The sequence below is a fragment of the Vulpes vulpes genome, chromosome 1 (genome assembly GCF_048418805.1).
Source record: "Vulpes vulpes isolate BD-2025 chromosome 1, VulVul3, whole genome shotgun sequence".
Classification (NCBI taxonomy): Eukaryota; Metazoa; Chordata; class Mammalia; order Carnivora; family Canidae; genus Vulpes; species Vulpes vulpes.
In genome coordinates, this window is record NC_132780.1 from 49,580,184 (window position 1) to 49,598,033 (window position 17,850).

The 17,850-nt window shown below is 43.3% G+C and overlaps 1 long non-coding RNA gene across 1 annotated transcript; it reads left to right on the plus strand.

Annotated features, from left to right (window-relative positions):
- The first annotated feature begins 8,456 nt into the window (after positions 1 to 8,456).
- On the plus strand, positions 8,457 to 15,265 carry LOC140599669 (uncharacterized). Its single transcript, XR_012002577.1, has 2 exons — positions 8,457 to 8,532; positions 11,307 to 15,265. It is a non-coding gene; the product is annotated as an uncharacterized lncRNA (long non-coding RNA).
- Positions 15,266 to 17,850: the final 2,585 nt, after the last annotated feature.

A 17,850-nucleotide genomic window follows, 5' to 3' on the forward strand; every position in this document is an offset into this window, starting at 1 on the left:
GCTGTAAGACGGAAGGAAGCCCTGCGGGTGAGGGCAGCGCCGCCGGGGCTAGCGGCGGGGCTAGGGGGCGCCCGGGTCTCCGCGTGGGCTTCTACCGCCGCCGCCCCCGCCCCCGCACCCCCCTCCAGCCCGCCACCTGCCCCCTGCTCCCCGCCCTCCCCAAACCTGCTGGGCCTGCCGCAGGGCTCTTCTCACCAACCTCGGGAGAAGCGGATTCCCTGTCCCTCACGGGTCTGATGGCCCGTGGCTGGACCCTTCACTTCAGGCCTCTTCTTTTCAGGATTCCTCTCTTTCCAGAACTACTGGAAACCGTAGTTTTCAAGTATCTGCGTTTGGCAGAAAAAAACAGTCACAGACACAGGGAAATGTCCCCCCTGAAGGCCACACTGAGACCAGACACTCTGCAGACCACATTCTGATCTCTTTGTAGCCAGAACACTGTGGTCTTAAGACAACATTGATTCATGGAGCAACATTTATTGAACACCTACTATGCGCCGGGCACTGTCTTTTGCTGCCCTGGGGACAGAGCCTGAACAATACAGACAAAACTCCTTCTTTGACCTTACATTTTAACAGAGAAAAATAAAGAATAAACCAACAGTAGACTGGTATGTTAGATGAGCCATAAGAGCAGGAGAGAAAAATGAAATAGGAAATGGGGACAGGGAATGTTGGGGTGCAGTGTTAAAAACTAGAGTAGTGAAGGAAACCGTCACTGAAAAAAAAAGGCTGGTAAGCGTAATGTTTCCTTAAACATGATATCTGAAATGTAATGACAGCAGCAGCAGCTGAGTTTGTCCCTTTCTGTGTCAGACATTTAGCCCCTGGGGATCCCAGATTAGCTAGGACCCTGAAAGTCAGCTAGTTCAATCCAGTCCCCCTGAAGTGTAAACCTTTGGAAAGCGGCCCTGTAAGCACTGAAGAGGTCAGGACTGGGGTTAGACAGGCCTGCTGCATTCCCAGCTCTGGCCTCACTGGCCCTTTACCCAATCTGTCTACTTTCTACTTCCACTTTGTCTGTAAAGTGGGATGACTGTTCTAGGTGGGAGTCATGAGCATGCCATGAAATGATGTTGGCAGAGCACTCAGTTCCAAGGGAACTGACACAGAGGAAACACTGCAGACATATCACAGACCTGTCTGGCTCTGTTATTGATGCCTTCGGCCCACCACCTACAAGACAAGCCCTTAGACATGGGCCACTTTGCATGGTGGTTGAGTGCATACTCTAGAGCCAGAGGGCCGGGGTCTCAGCCCTGGCCTTGCCCCTCACAGTGGTAGAAGCCTGTGCAAGTTACTAATCTTCACTGAAGAACATTTCACTCATCTGTAAACTGGGGCTAATGACTGCAGCCACCTCACAAGATAATACAGGTGACACAGGTGGAGTGCTTCAGAACTGCACCCAGCCTGAAGTAGGTACATGCCATGTCACTGTGCCCTCCATTATATGGAGAGTGTCAGCTGCCCTTGTCATCTGAACAGAAGAAAGACATTTCCCCTGCCATCAAAAAAGGATATGGGGATGACAGCCTCAGCCTATATTTATCTGTTGTGCAATAATGTCTCCCAGCATCATGTTGGTGACTATGACTAGCTCTTTTCTGGGTCAAGACACATAAACCCTTCACCTGCATGGTAGCCAGAGACTGAGGGAGGTACAGGGCCAAGGGAAGATGGGCACCTCTGCCCACACCCATTGTGGAGCTGCTACCAGCCGATGTAAGCTTTCTCTTCCCTCATCACAAAACACGCTGATTCATGCAGTAGTGTAGATTAGTGTGTGCGATATTAGGATTTTTTGTAACAGCTAGAAGTCCTGTGAAGAAATGGTGACCACCTCTGGCTCCAGAGGTCAACTCTGTGTCAGCAGCAAGAGGTGGAGAAGTAACAGTCCAACTGGTAACTCACCACTCCATCACCCACGCCTGAACCCAGGGCCCTTCTACTTGCTTCCTCTGCCCCCTGGGACAGTTAGTGTGACAGGGAACACAATGCCAGCTGGTTGCTGAGAAAGGGATTTTAGCAGCATGGTCCTTCCCTGGGTGAATCCCCAGCTCTTGTGGCCTCGTGCCAGTACTGGAGGTAGGACCTGTCATCTCTGGAGCAACAGAAACTGAACAGCCAAACTGCTGAGCTCACATCTATTTAGCACTTGCAAGGTACCCAGCACTCACTGAGGGCTTTCCCAGTTTAATTAGCCCAGTGACCCTGTAGGGTGGCTTCCACTCATACTCCTATCCTTGTAGGTGAGGGAGCAGAGACTTTTCAAGGTCAAGGGATCTGTCAAAAACCTGTGGCCCACTGGGAGGTGGCAGGGCCAAGACTCACACTGTGATCTATCTGACTGTAAATGCCACATTCCCAATGGCCTGCTCATTCTCTGCTAAGTGACATTCACTTCTGCAGTAAGGCTTTGAGCCTGACAACTACAGCTTCAACAATCTGCTTTACAGATTGTCCAGCAATTAGCTCTAGAGCTACTTCTTGGGCCTGTGCTCATTCATTCTTTTGAATGTGCTCATTCATTCTTTTGAATGAAGGAAGGAATTATTGAGCACCTGCTATGTGCCAAAACCATATGCTGGGTTTACAGTGGTCAACAGGACGGACACATCTCTTCCCATGGGGGGCTTCCAATCCTTGTGAGATAGGAGACAGAATCACATAATAAGCAAAGATCCAAAACTATTTTGAACACCAAAGAGTGTCATGAAGGGCATAAAACAGGGCAATGAGGGGACACCTGGGTGGCTCCGTGATTGAGTATCTGCCTTGGGCTCAGGGTGTGATCTCAGGGTCCTGGGATTGAGTCCCACATCGGGCTCCCTGCATGGAGCCTGCTTCTCCCTCTGCCTGTGTCTCTGCCTTTCTCTCTCTCTCTCTCTGTCTCTCATGAATAAAATCTTAAAAAAAAAAAAAAAAAAAGAATAGGGCAATGAGGTAGGAACTAGTCAAGGGAATATCTCTTAGGAAATAACCTTTGGTTCAGGACTGAACAAAAAAAGAGGAACAGGGCAGGTGAAAACCCATAGAAAAGGCAATGAGAGCAGCAGGTGCAAAGGCTGTGAGGTAGCAATGGGCTGGGTTATTCAAGGAATAGCAAGAAGAAGGCCAGTGAAGCTAGAAGGGTATGTGATGGGAAGATACATAAGAGAGAAGGTGGGAAAGTGAAGCAAGAAGCAGATAAATGAAAGACCTCCAGGTAGTTAACAAGACACTTGTGTTTCATAAATAGTATGGCGAGAAGCCCCTGGAGGGTTTTACGCTGGAGTGATATGACCTGATCTAAATGTGAGGAATGAACTTCATAGGATCAAGGGAGGGACTCAGCAGGAGTTTGATCCGCCCTCTACTTGACTGCCTGTCGGTGGAGAATGCTGTCGTAATCCCGTAATCCTTTCCTTCTCCACTATATACTTCCCTTCCTTCAACTGTTCTTCGCATAGCAAGGGTTTGAAGTTCTCCCCATCCTGCTTTGGACCCACTAACTTCTTGAAGCTCCTTCCCACACCATGTTCTATTCCTATGGTTCCTCCTCTTCTCCGCTTGCTCCACCCCACACCCCAACGGTCTGTTCTCGTATAAGAAGTTAGCCTTATTTTCTTATCCCTGCTGATAATATTAGCAACAGGCTGGGATTGCAGCAGCAGGATGCGGCAGCAGGGGGAAGTGGAGCCAGCCCTGCCGGGAGTTCTAAGCTGGAATGACCTGTCAGGGTTGTTCTGAGTTGGGACAAGAGGACCAACAATTATATCCCCATGTCAACCTGTCATTAGCCACTCTGGAAAGAGGCATGACACAGGACAGGTAGCTTCTCTTCTACCAGGGCAATAATCCCAGGAGCTGGAGAACAAGTCTTTTGTCCTCAGTGAGGAATTAAGTGGCATATCCAGCATCCACTATAATACACAGAGAGGACTAGAACTGGGGAGAGAGGCAGGGTCTGTCCCTCCATCTCTTGGCTTTCCTCACCTCTCTGCGTCATCACTCTCAGGCATCCCTCCCCTTGGAGTACGCATGTAGGACCACAGGCATTTCCAGACCTATATTCTACTGGCCTGGCTCTTCCCCCTGGTTCCAGCAAAAACCCAGTGTTGAACTCCTACTGGCCCAGGTAGATTCCTCAGCCATTGATTGTTGTTATAGCCATAACACTGGATCATCTCTGATTTATAGAAGATGTTAATATTTGTACTTACCTATTACTCAGATCCAATGAAATCATGAGTAAAAAGCACAGTGCATGGAAATTAGTAAATGCTCAATCTATACCTGTTGCTGCTGCTGCTCCAAGGATTTAGATAGGTATCGAGGGTTGGTAGCCATGATGGACCATTCTGGGGCCAGGGGAACATGACATAGCATGAGAAAGTCAAAGATGAGCAAACCAGATTGAGATTGACAACCTAGAGAGTTTCAATGACAGACCAACAGCCAACAAACCTGAGAAGCAGACTGGCAGAGAGTATAGAGGGTTTGAACAGGAGAATAAGGAGTTTGCAGATTATCCTGTAGGCCATTGCCACTTTGGGAGCAGTGACTTTGCTCCGCAAAGCCACCTGTCCACAGTAAATACAGAAACCAAGAATAAAAAGCTATAGCTATTGGACAGAACAAAGATATGTCTGTTGAATCTAATAGATATTTGGGAGTTGTATTTTATATCTTTTTATTTAATTTTTCTAGAAATTAATTTTTAAGGTATTTTTAAAAAACAATCATCCGTGATGGATTGGAAATATTTTTTAAAACTAGTCCTTCACACCAGATAGTTTGAGAAGCACCACTGAGGCCCATAGAGGGCCATCAAAATTTTATGATGAATGATGTGTTCAGGATATTACCTTTCCTAGATTGAAGGGGAGAGAAAATGGAGCAAGAAACACCAGGTTAAGGGTCCCGTGACGGTCTGAGTAAGAGTCTCTACAGACCAGTGGCAGCAGAGACCTTGGGAAGGAAGGAATCAGGGTCTTGACTATATAGGGCCTCCATGTGCAAGGAGAATATAATGTACATAGGTCCTGAACTACCTAGAGGCCCCCACACTTCAGACACCATATAGAATAAACCTGGGACTCCAAGCACAATACTGGGGCAAGACAACATTGCCACCTGTCTAATCACACAGACCTGCAATCTCAGTGTAGTCTTGGCCCTGCTGCATTCCTGGGCCCTGCACCCGATCAGGTCACATTTGTTCTGCTTCTGAAACAGCTCTCCCATCCCCCTGCTTCTTGCCAGTCCCTTTTCTCTCATCTTCCTTCTCTCCCCTAAATGCTTTATCTCCCCTGAAGATACTCAGATTCTTGTCATTCCCTCACTCCAGAACTTCTCATGGCTCTGCACTGTCTGGGAAAAACAAACCCAACTCTTGAGTGGGGCATTTAAGACCACCACTGCATGTCACCAAACCCCACATTTCCACCAAAACTCCCTCTTCTCCCTCTCCCAATGTTCCAGTTGCTCTGAAACAGCCTCCTGCACTTTTGCTTTTCCTCCCACATCTCACTCTGTGGCAACGTTGAACAAACTCTCCAAGGCCACTCCCCAAACCAAAGGATGTATAGGGAAGTCTGACCATTTCCTAGTCCTGGGTGCTCACCTGAGACCTGGCTTACATGTGATGCTTTCTCATTTTAACAAATGAAAGATCAGAAGGCAGGTGTAAGGAAGCTACCTTGGCTGGGTCTCTTGCTGGTGTCCTAGCTGCCTGTCATCTAGTTTAATCCCTTATTGAAAAGGAAGGGATGGGGCAGGGCTTCTTTTTCACCAGGATTTTGATACATAAGAGCTTTGACGTTTAAGGGGAATTGGAAGGAATCGGATACATAGATACCGATCCATTCAGTTGGCTCCCACAACCTACTGAGATGTTTAATCCCATTTATAGCAGCTGTTTAGTCAGGTTTACTCTGGTGTCTAATGCCAGGGAGTAGTAAGTAGCAGAGCAGATATTTTGAACCGAAGCTCTTTACATGTTGTGTCTTTATCATCAGATGAAACCAAGAAAGAAAACACCTGGAAGCCAGGACCAGCCCTGCTGGAACCCAGCTCACCTTAGGAATGTCATTTAATCTCTTTTAGCAGAGTGGGGATTTGAACCCAGGTATTAAACTATTAAACATATTGTTTCTTTATCATCAGATAAGACCAAGAAAGTGAACACCCAGATCCAGGACCTGCTTTTCTAGAAACCAGCTCACCTTAGGAATGTCACTTAATCTCTTTGAAAAATGAGGTAGAACTAGATATTCTTGCAAGATTCCTTCCTTCTCTTACATTCTTTGGCCCTGAGTGACAATAACGGCTGATATTTGTTGAGTACTTATTACATGCCCTAGCATCATGCTAAGTGTACTTCTAAACCAATTATCTCATTTGTTCCCACATGCCCTTATAAATAGGTGCAGCTGTGATTGCCCTTTGACAAAGGAGGAGAATGTGGTTTGGAGAAGTTTAGTAGGGTCACACATTAATAATCACAGGGCAAGGGTCTAACTTGGAAGAGCTGACTCTAGAGTCCACGCTCAGCCTATCTGGCTTCCAGAATCTCTAAATCCAGGTCTCATGTGAGGCCTAGCTCTTTCCAGCCTCAAGGCTGGGCCACTTGCTGCTTCTTCCCTGAAACTGTCCACATACTTCCCCAAATTCACTTATCCTTGGTAATTTCTGGCCACCAGACAGGTCTCTGGAGGCTTGGCGCCCTGTGCCAGGTCAGCTAGCCTCCCATGGGCCTTCCTGCTACCTGGACCTCCTCCATCATCTCTTTATTACCGTGCTCTTTACCTTCCAGACCACTTTTCTGCCTCCACACTGGGCTATAAGCTCCAAGGGAGGGCAGGAACCTCCCTTACTTCCCCAGGGCATAGAAGAATTCATTGCACTGTGAAAAGAAAATGTGCTCTCTTAGAATAGCACTCAATGAGGAGACATCAAATGCAAATTCTGCTTAACCTCAACTAGTTCTAACCAGTTGAAGCACTAGGCCAATACTGGAAGTCACTGAAGACTCTTGTGACCAAAGAACAATGGGACTTTTTCTAAACCATCCTCTCCAGGGTGCCTATTGTCAGTCCTTAATTAAGACAGCCACCATGCAACCTGTTTTTCCTAATTCTTAAAACACAAACCCTGAGTTTCCTTCTCCCTGAGAACAGGTCAGTGAATTTCTTCGCTGATGTGTTCCTTAGCCTGGCAAGTAAAAAACTCAGCATTATTATTATGATCATTATATTTATGAATGGCTGTCATACTCTGCTTTCTTCTTTGACAGCACATAGCAGGTTCAATGAAGTCTTATTGAGCATCATAAATACACACAGATGTTGTGTCAGGTGAGGGATGATATGTCCACAGCTGCCTGAGGAACCAGGAGAATGGAGGAATCACTTCTTCCTAAGATAACAAGGGGGACATTCACAGGGCGAGTGAACTCAGTTTTAGTAGTCACATTTTTTTTTTTTTTTTTACTTTTTCCTAATCCAGTGCCTTCGTTCCAGCCTTCCTTTTCTGGCCTGGATCCCACAAGGCATCAATTCAATGTCATTTTTGGCAATATTCTCAACACTTTGCCTTCCTGTCTTCATCACCTCCCCCTAGATACACCCAACCACCTGCTCTCTCCTCTGGGCACTGCTGGGAAAGTCACACCAACTGGATATGAGGGGCTCACCACAAATTCATAAAGCCATGCTTTGTTCTCAACACTGTCAGACATTTCTCCACTTAGTCCACTCACCTTTTTTAAAACTTTCCACTGCTCACCTCCTCTTTCATTGATTAACTAGAAGCCTCAGGTAAGAGCTCTTAACTTCTCCTGCCTCAGCAAGAAATCTAAGTCCATCTGCCCCAACCAATTCTCCTTCTCTCTTCCAAAGGCAATCCTGCATCGAGCTTTGGAACCCATCCAACCGCCTTCTCAGTAAACTCTATCCTGCCTCCCATGGGCTCTTCTGGCTTATTCAGCTCCCTCCTCTCAAAGGATCTGTCTCATTATTAAATATGTTCAAATCTTTCACACCTTAAAAGGAAACCCAAATCCCTCTCTCTTTCTCATTCTCTTGATCTCTTACTCTCTCTTTCTCTCTCTCTCTCTTTTTAGTTATCTCTACGCTCAATGTGGAGCTCAAACTCACAACCCTGAGATCAAGAGTTGCATGCTCTACTGACTGAGCTGTCCAGAAATCCCACAAAATTCTTCTCTTAAACTTCTTACTCCTCTCCAGCTACAGCTCCACAGTTAAATCTCTTAAGAAGATGGAAAAGGGGTCATGGATTAAAAACCTCCCTCTATTTCCTCTCCCTACTGGAGGTTAGCTGTCACTTCCATTTGCCCCTTGAAAGAACTCTTGCCAGGGTCAATGATGACTTACATTTGCTAAACTTAGCAGATAATTTCAGTTCTCCTCTTGAGTTCTTAGGAACACATATTTGACTGTTCCCTTTTTCTTGCAGCACTCGGAGTTTCTTTGTCACACTCTCTTCTGCTATGCCTGTTACGTCTTGAGTTCTTCATGGACCCTCTCTGTGAGTAGTCTCCCAAGACTTAGAAGATATAGAAATTTCCCATATACTCCATGCCCCCCACATGTATAGCCTACCCCATTATTGACATCACTCACTATTTGTTATCAAGGATGAAGCTACATAATCACTCAAAGTCCTGTTTAGGGTTCACTTTTGGAGTTGGACATTTCATGGGTTTGGACAAATGTTTAATGACATATATCTATCATTATAATATTGCATAAGGTATTCTCACTTCCCTAAAAATCCTCTGTGCTCTGCCTATCCAGTCTATCCCACCAAACCCATGCCTGACAACTGATATTTTTTATTGTCTCCATGGTTTTGCCTTTTCCAAAATGTCATAGTTGGAGTCATACAGTATGTAGCCATTTATTTATTTGTTAAAGATTTTGTTTACTTATTCATAGAGACACACAGACAGAGGGGCAGAGACACAGACAGAGGGAGAAGCAGGCTCCATACAAGAAGCCTGATGTGGGACTCGATCCCGGGTCTCCAGGATCACACCCCAGGCTGCAGGCGGCGCTACACCACTACGCCACCGGGCTGCCCAGTATGTAGCCATTTAAGATTGACTTTTTTACTTAGTAATATGCATCTAAGTTTCCTCCGTGTCTTTTCATGGCCTGATGGCTCTTTTGTTTTTAGTGCTGAATAATATTGCATTGGCAGGAAATAGCACAGTTTGTTTATACATTCACCTACTAAAGGACATCTTGATTATTTCCACGTTTTGACAATTATGAACAAAGCTGCTATAAATGTCCTTGTGCAGATTTTTTGGTGAAATGTAAGTTTTTAACTCCTTTGGGTAAATACCAAGAAGCCTAACTGCTAAATTATGTGGTGAGAATATGTATAGTTTTGTGAGAAATCACTGAACTGCCCTCCAGAGTGGCTGTGCCATTTTGCATTCCCACTGGCAAGATGGTTTCACATCTTGCCAACATTTGATGTTGTCAGCTCCAATTGCTTCTTGACTCCCCTACCTTGATGCCTCAAAAGGCATATCAAACTTAAGATTGTATTCATGGTCTTTCCACCCCCTCCACAAGAAACCAAATCTTCAGCCAATATTTTATCTCTTGGGTGATGACATGACCAATCAGAGAGAAGCCTAAAATTCTTCTTTGATAGCTTCTCCCCTCATTCTCTATATTAAACTCACACTCAATTTTCTTGTTCATTTTATCTCTGTAATGCCTTTGGATTGGTCCAGTTCTCTTTAGCTTCTCTGGTGCCAGTCCAGCTCAAGGTATCATCTTTCACCCAGACTATGGCAAAAGCCTCCTAACTGGTTTTCTCCTACCCACCTTTTCCCCTGTGTTGCAGCCAAAGTAATGTTTCCAAAACCTTGAAATGATTATGTTTAAAATATCCCAGTGGCTTTGCTTCTTTGTCTGCTTTAAGTAAAGACCTGGCCTACAGAGCCTGGGCCATCTGGGCCCCCACGTCTCCAGTATCCTTTCCCATATTCCATCATTAGCCCCTCCTTCCCTCTTTCCAGTTCATACAAATTGTGCACACTCCCCTGCCCCCTTCACAGGACCTTCACACATGGGGTTTCTGAGTAGGATGCTCTTCTTCACCTGCTCTTTGCCTGGTTCAATCCTCCTTACCCATCAGTCACTATCACATCCTCAGCAAAGTATTCCCTGACCTGGTTCAGACCAGGTTTTAGACATTATGGAAACAAGTGTTCTACTTTCAGAACCCGCATATCAGTTTGTAAAACATACCCACTGATGTAATTATATGATTGATGGCTTTCTCCTCCCAGTAGCCCATCTGCTTGCTGGGAACAGGGGTGTGTCTATTTTACTCCCTGTTTGATCTCCACGTATTATTAACACAGGGGCAGAAAGATTGTAGACCCTTTATAAATATTTGTCTAATTATGATTGAATGTGGGGACAGAAAGCTGCTTGTTGGGAGTTCTCTGAAGGAATGGACTGTGATGAATTTACCAGGCACCTTGTAACCTGGTAAATGGCTGACTCTGTGCCTTGCACCCAGTGGGAGCTTAATAAATATTGGAGGATGGAATGGAATTGAATTGAATTTTTGCCCCATCAATCAGAATGCCATACCAGCTCCACTCTGAAATATGCCTCTCTTTTTTTTTTAAGATTTTATTTATTTATTCATGAGAGACACACAGAGAGAGGCAGAGACACAGGAAGAGGAAGAAACAGGCTCCCTGCAAGGAGTCCAATCTGGGACTCTATCTGGGACCCCAGGATCACGCCCTGAGCCAAAGGCAGACTCAACTGCCAAGCCACCCAGGTGTCCCTGAAATATGTCTTGAGTTATCATTTACTGAGCAGAAAACTATGTGCTCATTATTATGCTGAGTGCTTTTCATGCGTTATCCTATTTAATCCTAAAGACGGCATGAGATGGACATTATTTTTTTAATTGTTATAAATGAAGGAGCTGCATTGGTTAAGATCTCTACGGGAAACAAATGGTACACTTAACACAGGATGATTTCAGAAGAATTGCATAAAGGGATTCTTGGCAAGGCTTTGTGCAGGAGAAAAGTAAGACACAGGAGAGGAGGCAATACTCCAGGGCAAGTAAGGGCTGGGAGGACTTCACTACTGTTCCTAGGCCTAAAGGTTACAGAATGCATACACATAGAGGGCAGGGTGGAGGGGACTGCCAGTCAGGAGCTGAGACCATGAGTGGAAGGATAGGGCCAACCAATAGTGGCCTTGAAGGAACATGAAAAAAATGCCCTGACCTCACTTTCCTTCTTCTCTCTGCAGCGTACATTGGCTGAATCCAGCTGAAAGCCAGAGAGCAAGGGAATCCTTGATGCCATCCTAGAGTTCAGCTGTCCAAGGCCTACAGCAGCTGCAGAAGCATAGAGAATAGAGCTAGAGATCCAACATAGAAACATTCTGCATGAGTCCAAGAGCCCAGCCCTCAGAGACAGAGCACTCTTCCCAAGTCCAGGCTGCCCTCAGAAAACACAGACTCCCTTCACACGTAACCACTTTCCTAGAATGGAGATCAGAGAAGTTAGAGGGCTTCTCCCAGCCAAGTACTGATGAGTAGATATTCTGAGACTGAGTCATTGGCTGGGACAGCATGGGTGGTGGCCCAGGAGATAAAGGAAGTACAGAGAGGACATATCAGGGTGGTCACCAACCCAGCAACTTTCCATTATCCGTGCCCAGGAAGATCAAGAGGAAGGGAGAAAGGGAGAGTCTGCCCTTATCTTATTCATCCACAGGGTGGAGAGAATACAAAATCCAGCCACCCTTATGGCTCATGCTATGGATCCAATCCTGTACTTTAAAACAGATTATCTGAGAATAGGCTAATTCAACTAATTTCCATTTCACCCTGGTTTAAATCTGGTGGTTGTGGTGTTAATGACACATCCCATGTCCTTAGACTTCCTCAGTGGCTCATTCTCTAAAATGAGGATCAGAGAAAGTAGAGACATCCCACACTTGCATAATTTTAATGACCATCTGGAAAGAAAGTGCAGTGACCTGCTATTATCTATTATGAACTTTCTTTCCAACATCTTCCTCTTTTTATCTTCAACTGAAACTATTTAGACTAGTAGCCAACTACCAGTCTACTGGTAGGAGAATCCAAAAGTCATTAACCAAGAAGCACCAATTCTAGCAAACTTGGCTCAATTGCTCCTCTTACTTCCTTAATAACTAAACCCAACTCCTGCTGGCCAAACATCTTTTTTTGTTATAGTGCCATAGGCTGCTTGGATTTTTTTTTTATTTCTCTGTCCAGTTTGCATAAATTTGTCATCAATAAATTTTTGTTCTCTATTAAGCCCCTATTCCCATCATAGCAAGTTATTGGATGCATTTTTTACAAGGAAATATTGAAAAACATATTTTAGGACAATATGAATAATGTCAAAATTAGTCATAGCTTTTATACTACTCAATAGACAACTCAAACTTTTTTTTTGTTTTTTTTAGAGACGGAGAAGGGGGGGAGGGGCAAAGGAGAGGGAGAATCTTAAGTAGGTTCCATGCCCAGTGTGGAGTCCAACACAGAGCTCAATCTCATAACCCTGAGCCAAAAATCAGGAGTTGGACATTTAACCGACTGAGCCACCCAGGCACCCCTCAAACTTGTTTAAGTTTGACCAAATGTTGACATCTAGAACAAAATAGAAGGACAATTAGCACTAAAGAGGACTGTAGTGGGTTCAATGATGGCCCCCTCCAAAACATATGTCCACTCAGAACCTTGAATGTGGCCTTATTTGGAAAAAGGTATTCTGCAGATGTAATTAAGGATGTTGAGATGAGATCACTCAAGATTACCCAGAGGGGCCCTAAATACAAGGACAAGTGCCCTTACAAGAGAAAGGCAGAGAGAGACTTGAGACACACGGAGGGGAAAGTGATGTGAAGAAAGAGGCAAAAACTGGAATGATTCTGCCACCAAACCGAGGACCACCCAGGGCCACCAGGAGCTGAATCCTTCAAGGAAGCATTCTTCCCTAGAGCCATTAAAACAAGCATCGCCCTGCTGACACCTTGATTTCAAGTTTGGTCTCCAGAAATGCGAGAGAATGCATTTCTGTTGGTTTAAGTCATTCAAGTCATGATACATTGTGATGGCAGCCACAGGAAACTAACACTATTCAAATCCTCTGATTGAATTCCTTATTACAGATGAGAAAAATAATTACATTCACAAGCATGAAATGTTTCATAGCTGATCATGTTTAATCTTTATAGTAGCTCAGTGAGGTAGCTGTCACTGCTTAAGAGAAGGAAACTTAAGCCCAGGGAAGTTCAATGATTCGTGCAAGAGGAAGTAGCTGAGCAATGGTAAGCAGCAGGTGGATTCTTCTTGCAAAGCTGGTCTTTTCCCAGAGAATCTCCCTGTCTGTGGCCCAGAGAGGTGTCTGGCCCAGGAACATGTCTACATCACACAGGGAATGAGAAAGTCTAGAACACAGATTGGGTTTTTTTTCCTCCCCATGTCTGCTATAAGATTCTACCCAGGTATGACAAGCTGTATCATAAGGTCAAAACTGTTGAACAGTAAGTTAAATTAACTAAATAGGAAAGCTCATCACCTAGATCCTGGGGCTAAATAAACATTGATGTCTCCAAACAGAGATGATAAGTTTCAGGCTATTTGAATGGGTGGTACAGGCTGTTCACTTGTTCATGAAATATGCTTTAAGATTCTCCAAACAATCAGAAAATCAACATAAACAACAGTTCCCCAAGGCCAAGTTGGTTTGGGGGACCCTCCCTTCTGGCCTGTCTTGTAAAATGCTTTATTCACATGCTGCAAGGATACCACTCCAAAGTCCCAGTGGTTCCAATAGTAATGAGTGAATAATCCAGTTGAGCAAGTAATCAAAGAACAATAACAATTGTTATTACCATAAAGCCCCCCAGTTTGCAATTACTTAGCAGTTTAAATTCATGTCATTTAGAAAATTTTGCCTCTGAGGCAGACTGAGGCTGTCTGTCATTCAGAGGCTAACTAGATTAAAATAGGGGTGACACATTAGCTGGGGAGACTCAATTAATTTTGGGTTATTTGCAGCTTTAATTATTATCCACATACAACAAAGCCACATTTTGGAACATTTTCTTGCCTCTTCGGATGCTGGAGGTGATTGGATCCCTGGAAGAGATGCTCCAGGTGGTATGTGGACAGCCCAGTGACCCAAGGGTGCTTCATCACCAGATTCTGCTCTAGACTTATTCTCCCAGTTGACTATTGAAGAGTCATAGGAAGTGATGTAGTAGTGCAAGGTCTTCCTTTTTAAAAAGTAGCTTTATTAAGAATATAATTAACAAACTGCCCACACTTAAAATAAATAATTTGATAAGTTTTAACATATGTATATACCTGTTTAACCACTTTCACAATCAAAATAATCGATGTATCCATTACCCTCCTAAATTTCCCTGTGTCCTTTTATAATGTCTCCCAGTTAGACCCCGTACAAACTCAGGCAATCATTTGTCTGCTTTTTGTCACTGTAATTTGTATTTTCTAGGATTCCATATAAACAGAATCATACAATATTCTGTTTGAATATTGTATGGTTCTTTGACACGGCATAATTATTTTGACATTTATCTATGTTGTTTCTAGTATCAATAATTAACCCTTTTTTATTGTTCAGTAGCATTCCATTGAATGGATACCACAATCTGTCTATCTATTCAAATTTGAAAACTGTGGACCTTTCCCAGTTTGGGGTTGTTACAGATAAAACTGCTACAAAATTTAAGTGCATGTTTTCATTTCTCTTGGGAAAATATCTAGGAATTGAATGACTACCTCATATGGTAGCTGTATGGTATGCTTTTTCAGAAACCACCAAACTGTTTTCCAAAGCCATTGTACAATTTTACATTCCCATCAGCAGTATATGAAAGTTCTAGCTGAACTACATTCTTACCAGCACTTGATATGGTTAATCATTTTAATTTTAGTCGTTCTGATAGGAAGGTAGTGGTATCTCAGTTTAATTTTAGCAGGCATTTCCATTATGACAATGATGTTGAGCTTCTTATCATATGCTTATTTGTCAACATATCTCTTCCCCTGTGACGTGTCTGTTCAAATCTTGGGCACATTTTTTTTCTATTGCCCACTTTAAAAATTTAGTTGGTTGTATTCTTACTGAATTTATAAGTTCTTTATATATTATGTATACAAGTTTTTTTTTTTATCAAATACATGATTTGCAAATATTTTCTCCCAGACTGTTGGTTTGTCCTTTCTCTTAACAGTCTCTTTTGAAGAGTTGAAGTTTCTTATTTTGATGAAGTTCTATTGACCAGTTTTTGTTTATGGATTGTGTTTTGGTGTCATATCTAAGAAAATTTTTACCTAGTCTAAGCTCACAACATTTTCTCCTATTTTCTTCTACATGTTTTACATTTTTAGGTTCGCCTTTAGGTCTATTATTATATCTTGAGTGAACTTTCCTATATGGTGCAAGGTATAGATCCAAGTTGAATTTTTGGCACCAGTACAGCACCCTCCTTTTTCCACTGAATTGCCTTTGCAACTTTATCAAAAATCAATTATCCATATATGTGTGCATTTCATTCTGGACTCTATATTCTGTTCCATTGATCTATTTTTCTTACACCAATACCATATGTTTTGAATATTGTAGCTCTGAAGATTTTATTATTTTTTTATTTAAGAGAGAGAGAACAAGCAGGGGGAAGGAGGGGGAGAGACGGGAGATGAAGAGCAGGGAAGGGGGAGGAGAGAAGGGGGAAGGCAGGTGAGGGGGAGAAAAGCAGAAGTAGACTCTCCATTGAGCAGAAAGCCAGGTTCAGTCCCAGGACTCCACAATCATGACCCAGGCTGAAGGCAGATACTTAACTGAGTGACCCACCCAGGCATCCTTGAATATTGTAGCTTTAAAACAAGTCTTAAAATCAGGTAGCATTAGTCTTCTAACTTTGTTCTTCTTTTTAAAAGTCTGGGCTATTCTAGTTTCTCACATTTCCATATGAATTTTATAAATTTCTCCAAAATCCCACAAGAATTTTACTTGGCATTTTGACCCACGAATACAGCATATTTCTCAATTTTTTTTAGATATTCCTTAATTTCTGTCAGCAAAGTTTTGTATTTTTCAGGTGTACCTGTCTTGCTCATCTTTTGTCAGATTTAGTCCTCAGTGTTTTATGATGATGCTATAATAAATAGCATTTTTTAAAAATTTCAACCTCTGATAGTTCATTGCTAGTATATGTAGAGAGAAAAACTGTTATGATATTGTATCTGACACCTTGTTATTTTGTCCAGTTTTTTCCAGGTATTTCAGATGGGAAGGTAAACCTAGTCCTTGTTACTCTCTGTTGGTTTAGAAATCTTGAGGCTCTCTTTGAAAATCCTTAATTAAAATTTGGATTTCTTTTTTCTCTTATCCCTTTCCATTCCTAACACCTGCCTACCTTTTTATTATATCATTATTATTATTATCATTATTAAGCTTCAAACTGCATTGAAATTTCTCACCTGCCATAATCACATCCCAGAGTCAAGGCAGATGACAGGCACCTGAGAAGGAATTTTCTGACCAGAAAAGAGGCTTGATTTTCTAATGTTTTAATTCACCTCTTATTGAAAATTTCTATAGGGTAGTTTTTCTCAAATTCTGGTGAGCATCAAAGTCATCCGAGGAGCATGTTTTTTAAAATACAGATTCCCAGCACACCCCCTATTCAGCTCAAGGGAGCTGAATCCAGGAAATCTGTAGTGTATTTTTAAGCTACTACACAGGAGATTCTGTTATATACATAAGCACCTCTGTTATAGCCAAGCCTTGTGAACCACCCACTTCAGCCACTTGGAAAATCACTAAGCTATAAAACATGTCTCCTCTGTGTTCCTATTTTTTTATTTTTTTCTCTACTCAGTCTCTTAGGTTTTGCAGATCTCTCCCTAGCAAAGCAGACTTCAGCAAATTATTTTCAAGTATTGTTGTAGGGATATCATATTGGCATGCTTTCTTATACTTCCTTCCAAGAGAAATTGCACAGTCAACAGCCCCTCCTGCCTAGGAGGCCCTGTGATCCTGCCTGCCTCACCCCCATCCCCCACCAGCCCAGCTTACTGGTTCAGGGTAAAGTAAACTGGAGCAGTGGCTTGAGCTGAAAGAGCAGTGTATACGCTGGGCCAATGCAATTCCTGCGTTTTCTGCCCAGATGTCAAGAACAGACAAATCCATAGAGACAGAAATCGGAAATCAGGTGGTGGTTGCCAGAGGTTGTGGGGAGACAGAAGAAGTGTGGCTGCTTAGGATTATAGGGTTTCTTTTGGGTGATGAAAATGTTTTGGAACTAGATAGAGGTAGTGGTTGCACAACATTTTGATTGTCCTAAATGCCACTGAATTGTTTACTTTCAAATAGTGAATTTCCATTAAAGAACAAAAGTCTGAGAAGTGGGTACTGTGGTGATGTGAGGTCCTCAGAGCCCTTAGAAGATCATGTTCCTCAGGAGATCCTAGAGGACACTCCTTTTGTGTCAGGAATGGGCTGGTGAGGGGACAAAGACATCACTCAGAAGTTCTACATGGTCACCTCTGCAGGCAGGGCCAGTAGTGAAAGAGGAAATCACAGAGCTTGGCTGTCTGAGAGCAGTGGAGATTGCCCTTCAGACTACAAGCAAGAAGTCAAATGGCAGGCCCCAGGTAGATGAAAGAGGGAAATTGTCTGTGTCTTCTTTTCCTTGGCCTGGATTTTGAAGAGTTAGCCTAGTTAATGACATCCCTGGATGACAACAGAAATAGTCCCAGTCATGTCCTGCAAGCCAGCAGCTA